This window comes from Ptychodera flava, chromosome 4 (assembly GCF_041260155.1).
Source record: "Ptychodera flava strain L36383 chromosome 4, AS_Pfla_20210202, whole genome shotgun sequence".
Lineage (NCBI taxonomy): Eukaryota > Metazoa > Hemichordata > Enteropneusta > Ptychoderidae > Ptychodera > Ptychodera flava.
Window position 1 is genome coordinate 31,430,903 of NC_091931.1, and position 19,650 is coordinate 31,450,552.

The following is a 19,650-nucleotide window of genomic DNA, read 5'->3' on the forward strand; positions in this document are numbered from 1 at the left end:
GCTGAGCTTCTTACAGAATATAATGTAAGTTGTTAGGTATCATTAGTAAGATTATTTACTAGTCTTTAAAAAGACATATTGTAACATGCAATATCTTGTACAGATTTTTATGAAATATGACCAAAACTTACCCCATACCCCAAAATTTACATCGAAAACTACTGTCATAGCTAATATCAAATTCAAGCAATTGTTTTACGCAGACATAAAAAATTAGGCAATTTTTTGTATGAAATCTGTTTAATTTTGTACTTGGGTATATCAGAAATATGAAATGAACTTTTAACAGAAAAAGTATTGGGATTCTATAGCTGTAACAGCTGTATTTTTTAAGGGTACAGCAAAATCTCAGTATTCCTGATTCGTATGCGTTTTTGTTAAATCTGTCATCTTATAAGTAGTCTACTGAGCTTGTTATTGATTATAGCCGGGTTTGTTTAGTATCATTGGAAAGGTAATTAACTGGTATTTACAATGAAATATTGTAACAGGCAATATATTGTATAGTTTTCATGGAATATGACCAAAACGTACCCCATACCCAAAGGTTTATATTGGAAGTACTGTCATAGATAACATGATCAATTTCCGTGAATTTTTAGCTAGACATGATAAAAATAGTTGTTTCGGTATTAAATCTGTTGTATATGGTACTGGGTCATGTCGGAAATGTGAAATAGACTTTTAACAGAAAAAATATTTGGACTGTTTAGTTGTATCAGCCATATTTTGAAGAGAAATGCAAAATCGCAGTACCGCAAACTGGCACCTTTTTTGTTAAATTCTTCTTCTTGTAAGTCATCTGCTGAACTTATTTTGTGACACAACCTGGCTTGTGAGGTATCATTAGTAGGGAAATTTATTCTTCTTTAAGATGACATATTGTAATATACAATGTCATCCATAGTTTTCCTGGAATATGGTCAAACTTTACCCCATACCCAAAAAGTTCAAATCGCAAATTACAGCTTATCACAAATTCTACCATTTTTTGCTGCACATAATACAAAAGGCAATTCTTATTTAAAATTTGATTTATTTGTTACAAAAGTATGTTACAAGTATTAAATTACCTTTTAACGGGAAGATGATACAATTTAGTAGCCACTTGGATCATTTTTGGAGGGGGAACCCAAATATTGCAAATGTATGTGTTTCGGCAAATTTGCCCTGATACCTGGGTACCCTTCCAAATATGATCCAAAAGGCTACAAAATCATATTATGTTCCTGTTAAAAGTTAATTTTATATTTGTAACATACTTTTCTAACAAAAACACAGATTTCGTAGAGTGCATACAAGCATTGCCTTTCGTATATAAAGTTAATAAATTGTAAAAAAAGGTCGAGTTTCAGATTTGCAGTAATTTGCTGTGTAAACCTTGGGGTATGGGGTAAGCTTTGGTCCTATTTCATGAAACCTAAACAAGACATTGCAAATTACAATATGTCATTTTAAAAACCAGTAAATTACCTTTCTATTGATACCTGAGAAGCCAGGTTATGTCAAAAATCAAGCTCAGCAGATGACTTATAAGAAGACAGATTTAACAAAAAAGCAAGCGAGTTTCAATACTGTGATTTTGCGAGACCCTTGAAAATATGACTGTTACAGCTGTAGATTCCCAATATTTTTTCTGTTACAAGTCTATTTCATATTTCTGACATGTCCCTGTACCAAATAAAATAGATTTAATAGCAAAAAGGGCCAGATTTTTTGTGTCAAGCTAAAAGAATTGTAGAATTTGGTTTTAGCTATAACAGAAATTTTCAATATAAACTTTGGGGTAAGGGGTAAGTTTGGTTACATATCATGAAATTATAGAAGATATGCATGTTACAATATATCATTCTAAAGATTAGTAAATTATCTTTCTAATGATACCTAACAAACTAGGTTATATTCAAAAACAAGCTCAACAGATAACTTATAAGAAGAAAGTTTTAACAAAAATGCATGCAAATCTGCAATACTGTGATTTTGCGAGACCCTTGAAAATATGACTGTTACAGCTGTAGATTCCTAATATTTTTTCTGTTACAAGTCTATTTCATATTTCTGACATGTCCCTGTACCAAATAAAACAGATTTAATAGTAAAAAGGGCCAGATTTTTTGTGTCAAGGTAAAAAAATTGTAAAATTTGGTTTTAGCTATGACAGAAATTTTCATTGTAAACTTTGGGGTAAGGGGTAAGTTTTGGTTACATATCATGAAAACTATAGAAGATATTGCATGTTACAATATATCATTCTGAAGATTAGTGAATTATCTTTCTAATGATACCTAACAAGCCAGGTTATATTGAAAAACAAGCCCAGCAGATAACTTATAGGAAGACAGTTTAACAAAAATGCATGCAAATCTGCGACACTGTTATTTTTGCGGTACCCTTCAAATATGACTGTTACAGCTATAGATTCCTAATATTTTTTCTGTTAAAAGTCTATTTCATATTTCTGACATGTCCCTGTACCAAATAAAACACATTGAATAGCAAAAAGGGCCAGATTTTTTGTGTCAAGCTAAAAAAATTGTAAAATTTGGTTTTAGCTATGACAGAAATTTTCATTGTAAACTTTGGGGTAAGGGGTAAGTTTTGGTTACATATCATGAAAACTATAGAAGATATTGCATGTTACAATCTGTCATTCTGAAGATTAGTTAATTATCTTTCTAATGATACCTAACAAGCCAGGTTATATTGAAAAACAAGCTCAACAGATAACTTATAACAAGAAAGTTTTAACAAAATGCATGCAAATCTGCAACACTGTTATTTTGCGGTACCCTTCAAAATATGACTGTTACAGCTATAGATTCCTAATATTTTTTCTGTTAAAAGTCTATTTCATATTTCTGACATGTCCCTGTACCAAATAAAACACATTGAATAGCAAAAAGGGCCAGATTTTTTGTGTCAAGCTAAAAAAATTGTAAAATTTGGTTTTAGCTATGACAGAAATTTTCAATGTAAACTTTGGGGTAAGGGGTAAGTTTTGGTTACATATCATGAAAACTATAGAAGATATTGCATGTTACAATATATCATTCTAAAGATTAGTGAATTATCTTTCTAATGATACCTAACAAGCCAGGTTATATTGAAAAACAAGCTCAGCAGATAACTTATAGGAAGACAGTTTTAACAAAAATGCATGCAAATCTGCAACACTGTTATTTTGCGGTACCCTTCAAAATATGACTGTTACAGCTATAGATTCCTAATATTTTTCCTGTTAAAAGTCTATTTCATATTTCTGACATGTCCCTGTACCAAATAAAACAGATTTCAGACAAAGCATTGCAATTTTTATTATGCCTAGCTAAAAAATTGGTAGAATTTGAGATTTACTGTAATTTGCAATGTTAAATTTTGGGGTAAGGGGTAAGTTTTGGTTATATTTGACAAAAACTGTAGAAGATATTGCATAGTACAATATGTCATCTTAAAGAGGAATAAATTCCCTTTCTAATGATACCAAACAAGTGAGGTTATGTTAAAAAATGAGCTCAGCACATGACTTACAAGAAGACAGATTTGACGAAAATGCATTTGGCTTGGAAAATCGTGATTTTGCGGTACCCTTCAAAACATGACCATAACAGCTATTCCATCCCTATATTTTTTCTGTTAAAATTCCATTTCGTATTCTAGGGATCCCAAGGCTTCTGAAAAATACAGGTTTGTTATCCTGTGGGGGGGGTGCACGTAGACCCCCTCTAGCCCACGGACTAGTACCTTTTACTAGTTTATAAGTTTTGGTTTGATCAAGGAAAGCATCTTCACAGAAAAGCTGGTCAACACACTGCCACCAGTGGACCGAGTAAAAAACTCTCTACATCTAGAAAAAATGTTGGCACATAGATTCATTTTCAAGAATGATCAAAATTTGCAAAAAATATCTTTGTGAAAGATGCAGTAAAATTGCAGAGTTTCGTATCAATGCTGTCAGTAAGTCAGACCTTGAGGAATAAATGGTTTTTATAAGTTCTGTCAATAGACCTTGGGCAGTGTGCAATAATTACTGGCATGTACAATCGTAATACAATGGTTCATGTGTACAAATTGTGAGTGTCATCCTCTGCATGACTGGTAGACTCACAGTCATCATCATCAGACTTCTATTCACCTACCACACCAACACTCCCGTGAAATTACAATTGGAGACGTGAGACATGAGACCAAAGAGCAAGCTCTGAACACATGAATCAGGGAAGAAATCAGCCCCTCTACGTGTGAAAGTGTGTTTGCTCTACATCACCCTGGAGGCAAGACCTTGATGGGGTGCGTGCACTATTCTTTGTCTGCCTATCTCTCTTTCCTTGTACAGTAGAACTCTGAGCTTCTTTTCAAGTTACACACAAACCAGAATTAATGCACAGTCTTCCGCTGCAGCTTGAGTGCTATACGCACGTATGAGCCTTTCTGACATTTTTAAAACAGTAACCACAGTCTGCCACTCAAAGCAGATTAAAACAACAAATTCTTTCAGATGTTGCCCCTGCTTCAACAAATAAATGAAAATACCAATTGAAAATCACTTCCCTTTTGGACCGGCACTGCCAAGGTTTTTATACCCACCATTCTACTCTACAGTGAAAAAAGCTTTTCACATTTGAGACTGGCTGGTATGCATTCGGAAATGAATCACTCAGCATTAAAATCTTTATGGTGGATTACGCTGTCTAACGTCAGACACTGTCCGTACAATGCTCTGACATCCCCGGTGATGTGTGGCTTACTGCACAATAATAATTTCTACTGATTTGTCAGCCAATGTACACACAATACAAGACTACCGTGAATGTTTAAGAATATCATTTTCATGTACATGTCTGTGCCTCAGTGTTGACTGATATGGTACAAGCTGTCATTAATGACCTTGACAGCACCAAACAAAAGTGATTAGACAATTACAATCAATTTTCTACCAACAAGCCTCAAACTTACGTCAGAACTTGCCCTTGAACTTGATTGCGCTGATCTTGGATCGATTGTATATCAAGGGAAACACAGAGTTGAAAATATCAGAATGGGATAACAGTACTTCTGACAAGTGAACAGGCAGGTACTGAAGGGGAATTTTCAATCTTCATGATTTTGACGTCTGAGAGGGTCATCTGACATGGGAGGGGAGGGGGGAACAAGACCATCATGCACAACGAAACAAAAGCACCACCCCCATTTTCCTGTACTCAGGTCCGGGCTAAACATCAAAAGACAATGGGTTTGGGCGAAGCCATTGTAGTCAAAGGGTCAAACGAGCATGCTGAGTATTGTTACAGGCTGGTTCAGTGGCTTCACTGCTACGTTGGATGCTTTGAGTAGCAGCCTGTATTCTTTAAATCAGACAGAGCAATTCAACAGTTCAGTGTTTTCCTAACAGCGTGGGATGGCATGTCCTGTCCTCTGCGGCCAAACCACATACCAGCACAACAGACATGTACATTGTCTACACTAGCTGTAACAAATGGACGATTTTCCTTTGCACATACATGTAAACTAAGGTAACAAACATGTTCCTATGAAGAGATGAATCATATAGGAATAGTACTTATTGAGAATATAATTCACCCTACCTTAGTTTTTGTCTGCAATTTTATTGTTTCTCGACATTTGACCTGCAGGGGCTAAACTTATATATTATGACTAATTATCTTGAACACACAGGTACAATCTGCCATTAACCATACATCAAAGAATGCCGAAATTGAAAATACCTACTCTCTGACAGAAAAAAACGTGACAGCATTTTCCCTTAACACCTACAGGCCAATGGTATTTTAACTATCTTTGTGTAGCTTTTATTAGAATTCTTACCTGTGTATCTATACTTTTCATTCCGTTGGTCTCTGCCCTACACATGGTGAGACATTGTCCAAAGAGTAGACTCTATGATCAAGACTGACCCATTCCCCCCCAATTTCCCAGTAAACTTAGACAATAGGGTTATACCAAAGTTTCATTCTGAAAGGGTTGAAAAGGATGTACAGGTTCAACTCATATCAATGTTAACGCTCCTGTGTTTGTGTGTGTGTGTGTGTGTGTGTGTGTGTGTGTGTGTGTGTGTGTGTGTGTGTGTGTGTGTGTGTATACACACACAAACACATATATATTATAGTGTTTATATATATATGTGTGTGTGTGTTTGTGTGTGTGTGTGCATGTGTGTGTGTTTGTGTGTATATATATATATATATATATATATATATATATATATAGTGTGTGTTTATATATGTGTGTGTATATGTGTGTGTTTGTGTGTGTGTATGTACTTAAATGAAACTGGAATACAGGTTCAACTCACATCAATACAACTCTTGTGTGTATGTGTGAGTGTGTGTGTGAAACTGGAATACTGGCAGGACAAGTACAGAATGGATCAAAGCTTTTTCAATATATCTATTCTAAGATTACTTATAACAATTAAAGAGCTACAGTCAGAGGCCTTGCTTTCATAGTAACAGACCAACATTTCATCAGTACATCGACTGTCACCAACTTGGTATCGGTATTGAGAATCACAGATCCTATCCTGCTGTGTTGTCAAAATAAGCTGAACTGACAGAGGTATCCCTGTTGAATACATTCCAAGGTCAATAGGTTCCTTCCCTACCGACTGGGAGAATGTTAAATGCACACACATGTACCCTGTTGCCATGGATTCTGCATTCTTGTCGACTTACTGGACGACAGTGAGAAGGCAGTGATACAGATACACGGTAACATGATGAGATCCGAAAGGCTTTTAGAAAAAACAGTAGTGGCGACTTCCCGCAATGTCTGTGTAATTTTCTTCAGTTTCAATAACCGTTCTGTTCTGTGCCACTTGAAGCAAGTCAAAATGACCAAGATCAGGTTAAACTACTGTAAGACGATGGTATTGATGATGAGTGAAGAACAGGCAGAGATGACACTGAGTTTTATACTCAGAGAAGCGACCCTAATCTGACTGGTTGTAGAAAATTATCTTCCTGAAATTGTGGTGCACAGCTTCACTGGTACAGTAATAGAAACTTAAAGGGACACATAATATTGAATAATAAGATTATGGCTTGATGGTGTGAACTGAGTAAATTTCCATCTCACTTTGACCATGATAACATCACATACATGTGCTGTTTTGACACATTTCATGTCTATAACCAATATTTTGTGATGCTTCACTCTTTGGATGATATCCTATACCGGACAGAACACTAGCACATATTAGCAATAAATTTGCCTGAGTCTGGCACATGCTTTACACATTAAGATGCTCAACAAACAAAAGCTCTTGTCCTTTTGATGACTGTACATGACAGCTCTAAATCATAAATTGTATTTGAAGGTCATCAAAAGTTTGGACTTTCCGGCAGTCCAAGAATATGGTAAATGTGAATAATAATTAATGTTGCTTGTATAGTTTGCATGTCGGTGCATATTGTGTGTGTACACATGCGCACACGCACACACACACACACACACACACACATACACAATCCAGGCAATCCCTTTAACACTACACAATATGCAATGAGCCTTGAATGTGTTATCACACGATGACAACGTGGTCAGCACCAAGATAACATGGTTTTTTTTTTCTGGCACAATCTATGCCATGAGCCATGAAGGTGTTAACACATGATGTGGTCAGCACAGAGATAACATGTTTTTTTTCTATCTGTCTCTGCAAATTGACTGTTGAAAATTTAATGGCCATCAATCACTGTGTAGTAAAAGTAATAGACTGACTATCAGTGTAATGGAAGCTATCAAAACAACATGCATTAAATGTAACACAACACTCATATACAGTGATATGAGCACATTACTGCGATATGCGGATAACACAACCAGAAAGACTGACATGATCGAGACACAGAGCCCTCTAAAGTTCAATCACCTCAGGGCTGCATTGTTCTAACCAAAGCATGGCTAATCAAATTTTCTGCACATTACCATATCATCCATATTTAATGAAATACATTCTCAAATGACAAAATGATTACACTTGATTACAGCACTTTACATATTAATGAGTTTCATATTTTCATTGGCTATTCTTTACTTTCAATACCATAAACCATTTTTTACGATAACATTGACATTTTCTGCTCATCAATATATCAAATGAAGTTGATGGCAATGAAAGTAAACAACCACATATTCACAAGCATTGACACTTTTCTCTGCATCCATACAGCACTGAACTAGTACGTTGTGTATTCTGTTGTTACATAACATTGAACACATTGCACTTGGAAATGATGACGTGTCTGATTCATTACAGCACATCCTGATTTTCTAAGGCAGTTAATGCACATACCGGGTAAATGCAGAGTGTGATGGCCATTGGGTGATGTTGCCAATTTTAATCTGTCATTTTATATACATGATCACATTTCTGTTCTATATTTGGCTGGATACTTTTAATTTCTCTTCATATCAATTTGTGACACAGGGATTTATTTTTACTGGTGCAAGGATTCAGATTTGTACATCCAAAGCCATTCACTGCTTCATTTATGCATATGTGTTACATGTATTTTCTTTTTAAGATTGATATTTCAATCTTTCAACGTGTGAAGAGGCTGGCCATCGATCCATATCAGAGGAATTGATATCAGTGTCAGAAATGTACAATATGTCCACTGATAACTGATGTCGGTTTCATTTCCTGGGCAATAACACTGGCAGCCAAGCATGTTTTACTTGTAAAATCACACACAGTAAACCACACAGTTGTAGATATGCCTGTCTGCAATAGCTGTCTTGGCCAGCTGCCAATTTTAATGCAGTCATCTTCGTATAAGTTTATTTTGCAAACAGTCTGAACAACTCAGTGAATGAATGAGAACTGAAACTAGCATTCGATGGCATACCAACATGAAATATTTTTGCAATTGAGCTCTGTGTCATCAAGGTTTATCACTTCTAAATATTCCTATTAGTATACTTACTTCCCCTTCATTGCTGCATTTATTACAAATATACCAAGTACCCTTAAATAATAGACAGAAAATACGACGTATTTGCAACCTTGATATTTCAACTGCCTAAATCATCTTTTTTTTCAGTGCCTGTCACGGGTCTGAGCATACAAGCTGGTACTCTGGAGTTCATCTGTCTCTAGTGTTACATAACTGTATGAATTGTACTGAAATTAATTCATGAGGTGAATTTTTGCTGTATCCTCAAACTTCCATACAGCCATTCCCTAAATTTGAAATACCAACAGTAGACTACATCATAAAAGAAGCATGAAGTTTCTATATACACATTACACAGGTATCATGTCTAAATATATATTGTATTACATGTACATCTCCAGAGCAATCATTCCCAACGCTTTAGCAATGGGTATAGTCTACCTGTTTGGCGCCCTCAATCAAGGTCAACCCGGCACAGAGGACCAGCTTTGTTTTAGTAACATGAGGACATACCACAAGTGCAGACAGGAAGCGAGCTAATTAAGACTTCATGGCGGAGCGATTATGGGGACAACAGCCATAGCTTTGATGCATTTTCCCATCACTTTTTGTTTTGTCAACAAAACAATAAAGTTTCTTGTTCTACAGCCCAAATATTCTTGAAATGCCTACTGTTACACTTGTCATCCCACTACATTCTATACGTGAACTTATATATTATCTGGTGTCCGTATTTTGTTGTTGACAAGTGAATTTTTGTCTGGACAAGAATTCATTTGTCAACAATAGCACCGTACACACTAGATTGTGCTAGCAAGGCTATAGCTTTGTATTTGGACATACTGGCTGAGAAGACCAATAAAATACTGTTGTTTTCTAGAACAAAAATAACAACAATATTATCATAAGTTACAGCTACATGTAGTGTCTCTTCAAATGCATAATACACACACCATGTCTCAACTTGTCGTGTATGGATATATAATGGAGTCTTTTTTCCACTGTGTGAGAAAGCTATTTGAAACCCTGTTCCATATCTGCATAACCAAGAGGCATATTCATGCATCCAGTCCCTCACTGTCAACAGACACCATTGTTTTGAGAGAGGTATAGTCTATTCCTACAAGAGATCATTTGTCCCCACGATGGTACAGACCTTCTATTCAAGCCACTCACTGTTGAAGCTACAGAGATATGAGAGAATATGATCTCTTCCAACTACAAATACAACGCCATGCCCGCATAATTTATTTATAGACCCACATGTTTCGCTGTTCTATTTTTTATCAATTGCCATCTGCCATGAAAACACTTTTTAGCAGAACTTGAGCAAATTTTGACAAATACAGACCAACATTTTCGAGATTTTGCAATTCTAATTTCTTAGTTGCCTGGATACAAAAGTCCTTCCTTCTATGGCATGATTCTTTCACCGACCAAAACAATCACTGACTATCCCCTAAGCAATCCAGCAAAATGAGGCAAACCATAAACTTTGGTGCTTGCCTTATCAAGAATTTAAAGATGAATTAACATTCTATTGTAAGTAATTACGAAAACACTGATGACATTGTCAAGTATATTTGACCTATGACCTTTCTGCCGATATACGCATTTATAAAACAGATTCCATAAAGCACTTCAGTAAATCTCTGTATGCCATTGTATTAGACTTTATTTTTTGACAAATCGATAGTGTCTCTCTGTTGCAGAATATAAACCATATGCCTAGAGGCTTTGAAATAAAGCCATTTTTAGAAATCACTTCTCCATATACCAGCTGTTCATACATGTAAATCTGTAGTACCATATTTAATATCACTAATATTTTTTTTTGCAGTTTATCAATGGAACAAGTGTTTTTGTGAATAATTTAATTCATGGAGGTCTTTGAGACTTGAAGACTACACTATTTCATTTCAATTTTTCTTTGGCCATGAAAGTAAATTGATTCACGAAACCAGCCAGTGTAGCCTAGCGTCACATCAAACCGTACTGACTGCAATAATTATTTGAACTACAGGTTAACAGCAGATTCAGCGGATTCTTGAACGGTAGGTCAATCTGACTAAATAAAGGTCTTGGCTACAATAATCAGTAACGCTGCAATGTAACCATGACAACCATACAATTTCAAGGGAAACATCAAAGTCCGGATCTTTCAGCATTTTGAGAGCCAAATGAAATTTATGCGATTCATTGAAGATCTTTTCCAACTGGTGATATTGTTCTGATTTCCAAAGAATGACTTTCTCTGTCTTATAAGTAATGACAGAATGTTGGAACACAAGCTGAAAACGACATCGCAGAGTAACATTAGTGCCTACACATAGTTTCCTATGACTATCGATGAATAAAAAACCTTCAAGACGCTAAAATGTTCCCCCGCACCCTAACCCACTGACAGGAAGTTTCGTGACCTTGCCTCAGAAGTAGCTCCATGATACGCCACATGGGTGCCATAATAACTTTTAATGACTGTATTTTCAGACAGTTCTAGAAATTCCAAGAGGTCAGTTTTCAAAGTTGATACTGACATGTGTCCATATCATGATTGTACGCCCAACATTTTATCCTCTCCTGACTGACCAAGACAGTGGTTGTTCAACAACCACAGTGATCAACTATGATCCTACAAAAAGGGTACAAACTTTATCATCCAGTATATAAGTGAATAAAATTTCTCTGCAATGAGAAAATTTGCGATTTGCTTTTGTCACAGGCTATATGACTGCACATACAGGGGATCATTTGTTAACTTATGACAACTCCAAAAGCTGTAACTTTGGATGGAATTTCTACTTTTTTTTCACTTTGGAAATGCAGTATCTTCTGCCACTCCCCAAATCATGTTGAAATGTCTTGTGTCCGACTAATAAACACAGCTATATGTGCTATGTTACAATTGGCATTTGAATCAAAATCCAACAATCAATCATGAATGTGAAGTTCACATACACAACATGTACTGTGTATACACAGTGGATCTTCTGCCTGTAAACTACAGTATGCACTCTGCAACTCAGGCAGATCGTCCATGTAGCCGACACGAACACGAAGTGTCTGTTACCGGCTACCAAAAACTATGAAAAATAGTAAAGAATGAGCTACAAAATCACTATCAGTTTTACGTTGAAGGTAGAATAAGTCTGTGCCTTTGTATAAAATACTATAAAAATAGTAGAAAGTGAGCAACCAGCTGAAAGTTAGTCGAGGAGACCTTAACCGCATATCATTTGCATCTCATTGTCGGCAACATGGACTGTGTGCCGCAACTCAGCCAGGCCAAAACAATCATACCCTAAGTACTGGTACATGTCTGAGCTATCCCTGTAGCATTGTCAGCCAATTTTAATGCTGCGCAAGAAGTCTTCATTACAGAGAAAACATCTGCGGAATCACAAGTTCAAATTCTTGTCACTTGTTAGTCATCTCACCAATTAACATTTCAACCAGATACACATACTGGATACTGGTGCTACAGAATATGCCATGACTGAAATACTGCCGGACTAATGAGAGGCAAGACCTTGCAGGCAGTGCATTTCTTGATTAGCAAAAGTTTGAGTTGCCATCTAATGTGGTACTTTCTTTCAAACATTATCATTTGCAAGCAAAGATTTTACAGTAAAATGAAACCTTCATCAAAATAATAAATTATTTTTGTTTCTCTCTATGTTGCTTGATACTGACATCCAACTCTACAACAAGGTACATGAAAACACCATGGCGTATGATTTGCAATAGTGGTGCGTTGTAAGTTAGTAAATTGTGTTGAGTTTGCCAAATTTGAAGCACATATAGATGTACATGTAGGTTCAAGCTCTTTGACGATGCAACAGTGAGGACCAGGTGTCATAAATTTTGTGTAATGTAGTTGTAATGTTGTTGTGAGCTTGGTCCCTAACCCTATCACCACAATGGTTTGGCCAAAAACCTGTTGTTAGCAATGCTGATAGTGGACCTGCTCACAGCGAAATGGGGTGAACACGTTAACCCATTCCCAACCAGACTTTGGCATGTCCCCACTGTTTTCATTTAGAATAGGGAGGGCCTACAGTAAGTGAAGCAAAATGTGTTGTACATCAGCTGAAAAGAGAAAAGTCGAATATACAATACAGTAGCAGTCAGGATGACAGCTATTCTAGATTTTGATGAAACTTCTCCAGTCACAATGTGACATAAATCATGATAATACCGACACAATGGCATGAATACGCTACATCTGACAAACGAAACAATTCGACCATGAAGAGATCAAAAAATCAATTTTAAGTCAATTCCCACAGGTGTCATCATCAAATGCACCTATTGTCTTGGGACAGGAAACATAGGCTTAATGTGAAGTCAGCAGTTCTGGTATTAAAACTGGAAACAAACAGTGCACAGGCTGGGGCTGAAGACACTCTGCTGAGAACTTTAAAATTGAGTAGGCGCAGATGAGTCCCGGAACTGAACAATGATTTAAACTTCAGAAATAAATGTTAGACAGCGATTAAATCTCATAAAATGAAAGTGGCCCATCGCCAAAGTCATTTTACTCCCACAAAAGCCCCCCCGAAATGACCTGGCAGCGGAAATCGATAAACAGTGATGAGGTGGGATGGATTTCAAAGTTACAGTCAAACGGTTGTGGGATAATTTTTTTTTTTCTAAATGTGGTGAGGTGAGGCTACCAGTTGAGAACAAGCTGATGGGGATTGTCAGAGAGAAAGACAACAGTTGTGAAATGCCACCAGGGAACTATGAGTGACAATCAGCCCTTACAGAGAAACAATAGCAATTGATTTTTAAATTTGGGACAGACAAAAGCGACATCATCACTTTTGACGTCTGCGCTCGCTTGCGACTCGACATGAGTGGGAATTTATTGACCAGATTAAAATCAGTGGAGCACTTGTTCAGTTTTGGCTGGTGTAAAGCCTCTTAGCGGACTGTAGCTGCAACAATAAACCCTGTGATCCATAATCAAGTGAACTTTTTTGTCTGGCTTTATTAAATGTTATGTAAACCAACCAGGTACCTATTCACATGCTTACGCACAGCTATATGGGTATATAGGTTACCGATGAGACCAGACCGGGGCCACTGTTTGCCCTGACTCAAACACACACACACAAACATTATGAGCCTACAGTGTTCATCAATGGCCACTGATTACCAGTGCAATAAAATCCCTGCTCTTTCAACACAGCTACAATTCAGCCAAATTTCAAAACCTAAATCCCGGTCTAATACTCCTTATTTCTAGGACAAAGCTGCCCTGATGGGAGTTGTGACGTTATGACGTATTCTTGCAGGGGGAATAGGAGGGGGAGGAGGGGGATGGGGTAGTACAGTTCTAACATCAATGATAGGTAACAGCACTATGAAGTTTCAGAATGGAATTCCGAATGGAATCAAGATTATATTTATTTCTCATCCAATGTGATAAGTATCCCGTGCTTGATGGTATTCTATGGCAGAGATATGCAGACGATATCTGATTAATTTGGACACAATGCTGAAAACATGCATGTGTTTCATTACATGTTTACTAGTGTACCCTCTTCTACTGCACTGGCCATTTCAGTAAATTTAAGAATTTTTGGAAATGTCTCTTGAGTCGACCCTGCACCAATATGAGTAACCTGCAAAAATGGTCTTGAGTGAAAGAGATAACTGTCTGGAATTGGTAAAGAGTAACACTGGTTTAGTACTGGGCACTCTGCCTATTGCACATTTTCTGATGGATTCCTTGCAATGCATAGCTACATCTGCGTGCCGAAACCAAACCATTGCAATGCTTTCTATAGGTACCTGTATTTCACCACATGAATAGAGGCTGAAGGCCTCGCCAGACAGGACAGCGCCAGCAAGAGTTGCCTGTACGCGCAACCATCATTTCACAAGGGCAAACACATCCACTGGTAGGGAAATTGAATTAAAACTAAAACCGGATTATGTTACATGTTGGTCACTGGTCCATTCCCGAACAAGTTCTGGTGCTACAGGAGTCCCCTACAGGTCGATGATTTTGACAAGACAATTACTGGGATAACATTATTTTTCAATTGATCCTATGTACTCATACAGACGTATTGGTACAGTTCAAACACTAGCTGCTCTGTAACATGTGTGCACAGAAGTACACATTCAATTAATATATCTACGCTGTAAACCCTTCCAAGCACTGCCTCATTCTGACAAACCCAGACTACATCTTTGACAAGTTCACTGGAACTGCAACCGATATTCATGCTTTAATTTCATAATGGGCTCTCTGTCCAAACTGTTTCAGGATCATTTGCATGGCTGGAGAGTGCGCCATGCAAATAGCCTCACTGAATAATTCAACAGAGAAAAGAAAAAAGTCACCAATGCTACTATGGCCTTGAGGGACTCACTGAAAAAAATCAATCGTCAATCTTGTATGAATGAAAAAGAAGACATTTTTGTCTTTTTTTTGTTAACTCTATGTAGTTGGCGGCTGAATCTTACTTGGATCTGTCTGGAAAACCATGCAGACGGAATAACATCAGCCGTACAGGAGGGGAAAAAAGGAGACAAAAAGAAACTTGTGTAATCAGTCTGGAATGCTGGCTTCAGAGACTGTTCTGTCTTGCCCAGTTTCACCTCTATTAGCACACGCTAGTATTGTTGTATACTCTGACTTGCATTGCGACATACAATACACAGCCAGGCAGCTATTACACATGAATGGATCCATCCATAGGCCGCTACTCTATTCAGAGCCCGACACCAGGGAGGGAAAAAAAGGAAAAAGAAAAGGAAAATAGGTTTCAAGTGTTCTGAACGAAGGCAGTGTCCTGTGACAAAATAGCATAGAGCCAGGTACATGGCACAACATTTGAGCCAATTTTCTCCTTGCAGTCTAAATGTCAAGTCAAATACTGCAATTGATAAACACTGCTATTTCAACTTTGACCACCAACAAGAAAATTGTCAGCCCCCTTCCAACAACCTCAAAGGACCAGATATGGGAGAGTAGCTCTGTAACATCTTTTCAGAAGTCATTCGGAGAATATCACTGAAACCGAGAGAAATTGCAAACTGAGGGCACGAGGCTGCTGGGAGACACAGCAAACTTTCAGACAGACTTCAACTTGGAAAGTGGGTATCGACAATAGGTATGACTGATCAGAACCAAAGGGTAAATGCTTGCTGAGAGAGATTTTCAGACAACGTCCCTACCAGCTTGCTATTTTTTAGTAACAATTTTTGAAATCATATATATCTATAGGATGGCTTGGCCAACAGTTTTAAGAGGAAAAGATGAGCAAAAAAAAAAGATATCGATCAAATGTTTTCTCGATCATAATGAGGAATGATAATGGACAGAACCTCTACACCTGAAAATGTAAAGCTTGCATTAAAATGATAGTTTAAAATTAAAGAAAAGGACTTAAAATTAGATATGTAATTTTAATACACACTAGTTATTTGAATTTTCCGTGTATTTACATGCTGGACACATTTTCAATTCTGGGTAATTTTCTTTTCACATGGTTTGATGTGCAAAATATATATATTTTAGCATTCACATTGATATGTTACCATGTTCATGTTATCTGAAAAATCTCTCCTGTGCTTTTTCACAATAAAAATATCTTAGCAAACAAGTTCTCTTGCTGGCATTGTGTATTCTCTTTGTTTTGTGGGCAAATTACACTTTCTGGCTGGGAAAGGAGAGGACTTTGTGTTTCCAGGTATAACAATGGCATTATATTCAAAGCCTGTTTATGCATTCCATGCTTCAAAACACGAATCAACGACTCTGTTTACAACATTTCTGGCCGTGAAAACATAGAGGCACAGAGAGGCTTCAATACTAGAAGTTTGAAAACAGAAAAACTGTAAAGAAAACAAACAGAACATTTGGCCTTTAAACTCTGAGTGGGAAACTAAGAAGGAAATGGATGCCTTTGATGAAAGGCAGACGAACAGAGATCTTTGAATCGGAAATTCCTTATGATGATAGGTGTATTCAGGTGAGACGTAACTCAAGACTCAAGCTACAGATACCCGTCACGTCTGGACATATACCAACACCTTAGTAAAATACCTTCACGTCTGTACATCCACGGGCTAATAACATACTATCAGCGTCAATGACCTGTAATTCTGGAAAACATACCTACGCATTTCACCTGAGATTTATAGCTTTGTGTTTGTGCCGCTCCGAGTCTTAGGGGAACAGTGATTTTTGTTTCCCACGGAGACAAATGATCTGACTGCATCTTCTAAAAAATGCCACGAAGGAGATAATGATATACAAAAAATTTCACTTGCCTAAATTCTCCTAAAAGCTTATACTTACATATTTTGTATCAATCAGTACCTCTTTCCCATGTTGTGGTACTCAAAGATCTTATGCAAATCTTAGACAGTTAGTTGCATACCTTAAACTGTATACCTAGGAGCCAGCTGAGTTCAAAAGGCGCAAATCTGTTCAAAACTGAGAGAACTTAAAACCTGCCTGTTTCTCAACCGCACCATTTTTATTCAAGACAGAATGACAAATATCGTCAATGGTGTCATCCTCTGTAAAAGGCATGGGAAGCACTTTAGCCTGAAAGTTTACCAACAAAAAAAATCGTTCAGTTTACCAACCTGAAAAATGGGCCCTCCGACAAACAGTCCCTGGGAACAAAGGGGTCTCTACTCTTAAATTTCATTAACAACTGGACAATTTGCTGCTTTAGTGGAAAGTCAGTGAAGTGAGGATGGGACAGAGAATGTCGCTCGCTGTGAAAAACAAGTGAAAACATCACAGCAATATGACACTGTGGTGCAAGTCAGAGTTGAAAATTTCTCTACCAATATGATTTCAGATTCCCCTGTCATACAACAGGTGCATTCTGGGTAGTGACAGAGGCATATTTACTGTCTATATGAAACCAGTATCACTCCCATTGATTAGCGTTCCTTGGAACCCAAGATGATAAGTATCAAATAAAATTTCATGATAGTTTACATGTACTGTGGTATCAGACTGATTCTGAAAACTTCAAACAATTCCTAGAAAAGACTCAAGAGAGCTAGCTCACAAATCCTAGAAGTTAGAGGGCACCCTTCTTACTGCCACGCATACTCTTGGCAGCCAAAAATAGAGATTTCTCACACTTTATTGGTTTTGAAAACTACATCACAAGAGGATTTCAACCATCAACTACTCTTTACAGCCCTAACCCTTGCAGACAAATACAATAGCAACAGGAAATTTCTTCCTGATTTGTACACAAGTTCACTTCACTCTGGCAAACTTTATCATTCAACCTATTTACCCACAATTCCCTGAGCACAGGTCCACAATCATCATTGATTGCAGTCAATGGATTTCGGCTGAACTGCGGTGGTGAAAGGGTTAAATCACCAAAGATACCAAAATGGAAACATTTTTTGGTCAGTTTATTAGTCATAATTCGGTGATGAGGAAGACCCACGTCATACCTTTAGCTGTTTGCTTTTGAGAGTTACAACACACTTGTTTTCATGTTCACCTGGTCTACACGAGACTTTTTTCTCAAAATTCAGCAAAAACTGCTTTTCTTTCAAAACTTATCTACCTTTTAAAAACTTTCCTCATAATAATGTAAATAATTGCTGTCATATTTATAAACACTGTAAATATGCTTATCAATCGCAAAAAGAGCTGTAGATCTGTTGCCTATGCCATCTCACTCATTCATTCCAATATGATGACATTCAAGCAGCTAGTTTACATTGTATTCTAATTTGGCCATTTACAGCTTTTTTTTCTTCCAAAGGAACTCTCCGACCTGAAATCAATGGATGGCAATGAACACATCTTCTCCTGGCATTTCCCTTCCACTGTTTGCAATCGAAGCTGACTTCTCTCTTCAAAAATTGACAATGGAAAGGGTTAAGGGATGGACACCTTTCTTGGTCCGCAGAGGAAAGACCCGGAGAAGGGTCATTCACACAATGATGGGTTGGTCATCACGACCCCCTGGAACTGCACAGTTGCATATCCTTGACAAACTACAAGTCACGACCAGGAGACCATGAAGCCACATGACACAGAATTACAACAGGATTGTGTGCTCGTCTCAAACTTTGAATACAGCATTGTGTTTGGTCTTATTCCGAGTTCCCCAAGGCTATGAAGTTGCTGAAAACTGGCTGGGCCGTGGATTCAGAATTTCCCTTCTTGCGTTAGAGGCAGTAAGAGAGGTATTAATTGTAAGTCAGTGTACGTATGTACTGACAATGTAATAGCCCTTTCTCTACATATTCCATGGAGGTATTACTGTAGCTGACTACACTTGCAATTTCTATACACATCCACCTTCACATGGAGCTTGCTCACATCATGGAAGTAACTCAATGCCCAGAACTACTGCATACGGGACTATTAAACACTAGCGGTGCATGCAGTTGTTTGTTGCTCAGCACTTTTTTCCTTGCAAAAACAACTGCATGCATGAAAGAAATATCAAATGAATGGTTCGGTGGCCCAGAACCAAGAACACAAGGCTGCGTCTTTTCAACTGTGCAATTGAAACAAGGTCAAACCATGGACGCTTTCCATTCTCTCTCAAAATTCACGGACAAAACAAGTTAAACCACTCGATATGGTATTGTCAACCGCATGCAGACAGTCTACAACTTACAAGTGGACTATTACATCGGTCTGTGTACAAAATATGACGCCTCGCATTAACTTTAGTGTCAATACTCAAATAGCAGTTACTCGCTCCGTTATGCCTGT

General features: G+C 37.4%; 1 protein-coding gene across 1 annotated transcript in view; it reads right to left on the bottom strand.

The window, feature by feature from the left end:
* The window catches only part of LOC139131486 (uncharacterized), a 102,562-nt gene that overhangs the window by 79,575 nt on the left and 3,337 nt on the right, over positions 1–19,650 (bottom strand). The gene's annotated exons all lie outside the window — the stretch shown is intronic.